The sequence below is a fragment of the Salminus brasiliensis genome, chromosome 1, assembly GCF_030463535.1.
Source record: "Salminus brasiliensis chromosome 1, fSalBra1.hap2, whole genome shotgun sequence".
In the NCBI taxonomy this organism is placed as follows: Eukaryota; Metazoa; Chordata; class Actinopteri; order Characiformes; family Bryconidae; genus Salminus; species Salminus brasiliensis.
In genome coordinates this window covers 47,199,239-47,206,861 of record NC_132878.1, presented here as the reverse complement: position 1 = coordinate 47,206,861, position 7,623 = coordinate 47,199,239, and positions in this window count along the sequence as shown.

Here is a 7,623-nt window from a genome sequence, read left to right as displayed (position 1 = left end):
ATACTTAACTGTGTTAAAACGGGAGTATTTTAATTATCCTTTTTTGTAGACATTAAGTATACTACTGCATATGTCTGTAAACAAATATTCTACATACTCTGAACTTAAATTGAAATTAAAACAATTTTAATGCACTACAACTGCTTTACTAGTATACAATGAGCATATTAGAAAAAACTGAAACACATGTTAAATATGTTTTAAATTAGACACTCAAGACAGTTTGCAGCGCTGGATTTTATTCTCAATGGAACTGACAAAACATATTGACAATTACCATCTTCAAAAACAAACAACATGACTCCTCAAGTGTTTTCTCTTCAACATTTAGTTAACTTACATTATAGATTTCAACACAGAGTCTTAGCAACTACAAATCTATGTTAAAAACATGTAACACTGAGGGGAAGGTTACTTCGGGGGAATGACTTCACGCTGATGGTGAGTGATTCAGGAAAAACACACCCAGTATGCAAATAGGTGGTCCCAAGAACCAATTGGAATATTGGAAGTTTTACTCAAATAGCTTGTATTCCACAGTCAAATCTGCTGTATATTACTGACCCAACACGGCTGACTCAGTTACTGGAATTGTTTGAGAAACATCAGTTTGAAAGAAATTATGACATAAACTTGCTAGTAAAAATACAACATCTTTATACAAATCTTAGTATGTTTTAAGTACAATTAAGTGCATTTTTTTTTACTCGGCTATCTCTAGATTTCCACCCTTGAGCCTATGTTCTCATCTTAAGCCGAAATTTGAAAGTTTAGGGAATCAAAACTCTGAACATAGCTCTACACTGCCAAGGTGTATGACCCATATTCTAGCTCCAAACCCTAAAGATCCCACAACACAAAAAGTACCTCAATCCCCTAAGACTGTACAAACCCTAACGGTAGGTAAAATGCCAAAAGTTTTAAAAACCCAAATTGTACTTCCAATCCCTTAGACTCTCCAAACCTTAACCCTATATATAACCTTTAAGTCTATTCTAATCCGAAAATAGTCTTAAACACGAAGGCACTCAAAACACGAACCCTAACTCCAAACCCTAAGTCCGTAAAAACACTTACCCTTTCTCCAAATCCTAAGATTTTCCCATCTCTAACCCTAGAAACAACCCTTGGGTCGGTTCTAAACCTAAATCTACCTCCTAACTGTTGGAATTTCATAACCCTAACCCTAGTCTCAACACATAAGCCAATTCTAAACCTAAGCATAGCTCCAAGCCCTTAGGGTCTCAAAACCCTAAACATACCGAAATGCTCTATGGCTGTGCTGACCCTATCCCTAGCTCCAAACCCTGCTTCAATCACCTAAGACTGTTCTAACCCAAACACTAGCTGCAAACCCTAAAGCTATCACAATGCTTACCTTAGCTCCAAACTCAAACGCTAGCCCAACCCTAACCCTGGATACAACTCTTAAGCCCATATTAACCCTATACCTAGCTCCAAACCCTAAAGCTTTCAGATCCTTAAACATAGCTACTGACAGCAAGGCTCTCCTAACCTTATGCAAATGAAAAATGTAAGCTCAAGAATACTAATCTCAATTATGCTACAGTGCACTAAAATCTAGTTTTTGCCAAATGAATGATGTTTACACTTAAAGAGCAATGAGATGGAACAACGGGTATTTATAATTATAATTCTTTAATTGTACAGAAAATGTGCAAACCCATACTTTTGAGTTAAGTATACTTAACTGTGTTAAAATGGGAGTATTTTAATTATCCTTTTTTGTAGACATTAAGTATACTACTGCATATGTCTGTAAACAAATATTCTACATACTCTAAACTTAACTTGAAATGAAAACTAATTTAACAACTACAACTGCTTTACTAGTATACAATGAGCATATTAGAAAAAACTAAAATACATGTTAAATATGTTTTAAATAAAACACTCAAGCCAGTTTGCAGTGCTGGATTTTATTCTCAATGGAACTGACATAAAATATTGACAATTACCATCTTCAAAAACAAACAGCATGACACTTCAAGTGTTTCCACTTCAGCTTTCAGCCAATTTGCCTCATGAAGCTCAATACAGAGCCTAAGCAACTACAAATCTATGTTAAAACCATTTAACACTGAGGGGAAGGTTACTTTGGGGAAATGACTTCACGCTGATGGTGAGTGATTCAGGAAAAACACACCCAGTATGCAAATAGGTGGTCCCACGAATCAATTGGAATATTGGAAGTTTTACTCAAACAGCTTGTATTCCACAGTCAAACCCACTGTATATTACTGACCCAACACGGCTGACTCAGTTACTGGAATTGTTTGAGATACATCAATTTGAAAGAAATGATGACATAAACTTGCTAGTAAAAATACAACATCTTTATACAAATCTCAGTATGTTTTAAATACAATTAAGTGCATTTTTTCACTAGGGTAACCCTAAATTCAACCCTTGAGCCTATGTTCTCATCTTAAGCTGAAATTTGAAAGTTTAGGGACTCAAAACTCTGAACATAGCTCTACACTGCCAAGGTGTATGACCCATATTCTAGCTCCAAACCCTAAAGATCCCACAACACAAGAAGTAGCTCAATCCCCTAAGACTGTACAAACCCTAACGGTAGGTAAAATGCCAAAAGTTTTAAAAACCCAAATTGTACTTCCAATCCCTTAGACTCTCCAAACCATAAACTGATATATAACCTTTAAGTCTATTCTTATCCGAAAATAGTCTTAAACACGAAGGCACTCACAACACGAACCCTAAGTCCAAACCCTAAGTCCCTACAAAGACTTACCCTTTCTCCAAATCCTAAGATTTTCCCATCTCTAACCCTAGAAACAACCCTTGGGTCGGTTCTAAACCAAAATCTACCTCCTAACTGTTGGAATTTCATAACCCTAACCCTAGTCTCAACACATAAGCCAATTCTAAACCTAAGCATAGCTCCAAGCCCTTAGGGTCTCAAAACCCTAAACATACCGAAATGCTCTATGGCTGTGCTGACCCTATCCCTAGCTCCAAACCCTACTTCAATCACCTAAAACTGTTCTGACCCAAACACTAGCTGCAAACCCTAAAGCTATCACAATGCTTACCTTAGCTCCAAACTCGAACGCTAGCCCAAGCCTAACCCTGGATACAACTCTTAAGCCCATATTAACCCTATACCTAGCTCCAAACCCTAAAGCTTTCAGATCCTTAAACATAGCTACTGACAGCAAGGCTCTCCTAACCTTATGCAAATGAAAAATGTAAGCTCAAGAATACTAATCTCAATTATGCTACAGTGCACTAAAATCTAGTTTTTGCCAAATGAATGATTATTACACTTAAAGAGCAATGAGATGGAACAATGGGTATTTATAATTATAATTTTTTAATTGTACAGAAAATGTGCAAACCCATAACTTTGAGTTAAGTATATTTAACTGTGTTAAAACGGGAGTATTTTAATTATCCTTTTTTGTAGACATTAAGTATACTACTGCATATGTCTGTAAACAAATATTCTACATACTCTGAACTTAACTTGAAATTAAAACAATTTTAATGCACTACAACTGCTTTACTAGTATACAATGAGCATATTAGAAAAAACTGAAACACATGTTCAATATGTTTTAAATTAGACACTCAAGACAGTTTGCAGCGCTGGATTTTATTCTCAATGGAACTGACAAAACATATTGACAATTACCATCTTCAAAAACAAACAGCATGACTCCTCAAGTGTTTTCACTTCAACATTTAGTTAACTTACATTATAGATTTCAACACAGAGCCTTAGCAACTACAAATCTATGTTAAAAACATGTAACACTGAGGGGAAGGTTACTTCGGGGGAATGACTTCACGCTGATGGTGAGTGATTCAGGAAAAACACACCCAGTATGCAAATAGGTGGTCCCAAGAACCAATTGGAATATTGGAAGTTTTACTCAAATAGCTTGTATTCCACAGTCAAATCTGCTGTATATTACTGACCCAACACGGCTGACTCAGTTACTGGAATTGTTTGAGAAACATCAGTTTGAAAGAAATTATGACATAAACTTGCTAGTAAAAATACAACATCTTTATACAAATCTTAGTATGTTTTAAGTACAATTAAGTGCATTTTTTTTACTCGGCTATCTCTAGATTTCCACCCTTGAGCCTATGTTCTCATCTTAAGCCGAAATTTGAAAGTTTAGGGAATCAAAACTCTGAACATAGCTCTACACTGCCAAGGTGTATGACCCATATTCTAGCTCCAAACCCTAAAGATCCCACAACACAAAAAGTACCTCAATCCCCTAAGACTGTACAAACCCTAACGGTAGGTAAAATGCCAAAAGTTTTAAAAACCCAAATTGTACTTCCAATCCCTTAGACTCTCCAAACCTTAACCCTATATATAACCTTTAAGTCTATTCTAATCCGAAAATAGTCTTAAACACGAAGGCACTCAAAACACGAACCCTAACTCCAAACCCTAAGTCCGTAAAAACACTTACCCTTTCTCCAAATCCTAAGATTTTCCCATCTCTAACCCTAGAAACAACCCTTGGGTCGGTTCTAAACCTAAATCTACCTCCTAACTGTTGGAATTTCATAACCCTAACCCTAGTCTCAACACATAAGCCAATCCTAAACCTAAGCATAGCTCCAAGCCCTTAGGGTCTCAAAACCCTAAACATACCGAAATGCTCTATGGCTGTGCTGACCCTATCCCTAGCTCCAAACCCTGCTTCAATCACCTAAGACTGTTCTAACCCAAACACTAGCTGCAAACCCTAAAGCTATCACAATGCTTACCTTAGCTCCAAACTCAAACGCTAGCCCAACCCTAACCCTGGATACAACTCTTAAGCCCATATTAACCCTATACCTAGCTCCAAACCCTAAAGCTTTCAGATCCTTAAACATAGCTACTGACAGCAAGGCTCTCCTAACCTTATGCAAATGAAAAATGTAAGCTCAAGAATACTAATCTCAATTATGCTACAGTGCACTAAAATCTAGTTTTTGCCAAATGAATGATTATTACACTTAAAGAGCAATGAGATGGAACAATGGGTATTAATAATTATAATTTTGTAATTGTACAGAAAATGTGCAAACCCATAACTTTGAGTTAAGTATACTTAACTGTGTTAAAATGGGAGTATTTTAATTATCCTTTTTTGTAGACATTAAGTATACTACTGCATATGTCTGTAAACAAATATTCTACATACTCTGAACTTAAATTGAAATTAAAACAATTTTAATGCACTACAACTGCTTTACTAGTATACAATGAGCATATTAGAAAAAACTAAAATACATGTTAAATATGTTTTAAATTAGACACTCAAGACAGTTTGCAGCGCTGGATTTTATTCTCAACGGAACTGATACAACATATTGATAATTACCATCTTCAAAAACAAACAACATGACTCCTCAAGCGTTTCCACTTCAACATTTAGTTAAGTTACATTATAGATTTCAACACAGAATCCTAACAACTACAAATCTATGTTAAAAACATGTAACACTGAGGGGAAGGTTACTTCGGGGGAATGACTTCACGCTGATGGTGAGTGATTCAGGAAAAACACACCCAGTATGCAAATAGGTGGTCCCAAGAACCAATTGGAATATTGGAAGTTTTACTCAAATAGCTTGTATTCCACAGTCAAACCCACTGTATATTACTGACCCAACACGGCTGACTCAGTTACTGGAATTGTTTGAGAAACATCAATTTGAAAGAAATGATGGCATAAACTTGCTAGTAAAAATACAACATCTTTATACAAATCTCAGTATGTTTTAAGTACAATTAAGTGCCTTTTTTTTACTAGGGTAACCCTAAATTCAACCCTTGAGCCTATGTTCTCATCTTAAGCTGAAATTTGAAAGTTTAGGGACTCAAAACTCTGAACATAGCTCTACACTGCCAAGCTGTATGACCCATATTCTAGCTCCAAACCCTAAAGATCCCACAACACAAAAAGTACCTAAATCCCCTAAGACTGTACAAACCCTAACGGTAGGTAAAATGCCAAAAGCTTTAAAAACCCAAATTGAGCTTCCAATCCCTTAGACTCTCCAAACCTTAACCCGATATATAACCTTTAAGTCTATTCTAATCCAAAAATAGTCTTAAACACGAAGGCTCTCACAACACGAACCATCACAAAAAAACACCCTAAGTCCCTACAAAGACTTACCCTTTCTCCAAATCCTAAGATTTTCCCATCTCTAACCCTAGAAACAACCCTTGGGTCGGTTCTAAACCTAAATCTACCTCCTAACTGTTGGAATTTCATAACCCTAACCCTAGTCTCAACACATAAGCCAATTCTAAACCTAAGCATAGCTCCAATCCCTTAGGGTCTCAAAACCCTAAACATACTGAAATGCTCTATGGCTGTGCTGACCCTATCCCTAGCTCCAAACCCTACTTCAATCACCTAAGACTGTTCTAACCCAAACACTAGCTGCAAACCCTAAAGCTATCACAATGCTTACCTTAGCTCCAAACTCGAACGCTAGCCCAAGCCTAACCCTGGATACAACTCTTAAGCCCATATTAACCCTATACCTAGCTCCAAACCCTAAAGCTTTCAGATCCTTAAACATAGCTACTGACAGCAAGGCTCTCCTAACCTTATGCAAATGAAAAATGTAAGCTCAAGAATACTAATCTCAATTATGCTACAGTGCACTAAAATCTAGTTTTTGCCAAATGAATGATTATTACACTTAAAGAGGAATGAGATGGAACAATGGGTATTAATAATTATAATTTTTTAATTGTACAGAAAATGTGCAAACCCATAACTTTGAGTTAAGTATACTTAACTGTGTTAAAATGGGAGTATTTTAATTATCCTTTTTTGTAGACATTAAGTATACTACTGCATATGTCTGTAAACAAATATTCTACATACTCTGAACTTAAATTGAAATTAAAACAATTTTAATGCACTACAACTGCTTTACTAGTATACAATGAGCATATTAGAAAAAACTAAAATACATGTTAAATATGTTTTAAATTAGACACTCAAGACAGTTTGCAGTGCTGGATTTTATTCTCAATGGAACTGACACAACATATTGACAATTGTCATCTTCAAAAACAAACAACATGACTCCTCAAGTGTTTTCACTTCAACATTTAGTTAACTTATATTATAGATTTCAACACAGAGTCCTAACAACTACAAATCTATGTTAAAAACATGTAACACTGAGGGGAAGGTTACTTCGGGGGAATGACTTCACGCTGATGGTGAGTGATTCAGGAAAAACACACCCAGTATGCAAATAGGTGGTCCCAAGAACCAATTGGAATATTGGAAGTTTTACTCAAATAGCTTGTATTCCACAGTCAAACCTGCTGTATATTACTGACCCAACACGGCTGACTCAGTTACTGGAATTGTTTGAGAAACATCAGTTTGAAAGAAATTATGACTTAAACTTTCTAGTAAAAATACAACATCTTTATACAAATCTCAGTATGTTTTAAGTACAATTAAGTGCATTTTTGCACTAGGGTAACCCTAAATTCAACCCTTGAGCCTATGTTCTCATTTTAAGCTGAAATTTGAAAGTTTAGGGACTCAAAACTCTGAACATAGCTCTACACTGCCAAGGTGTATG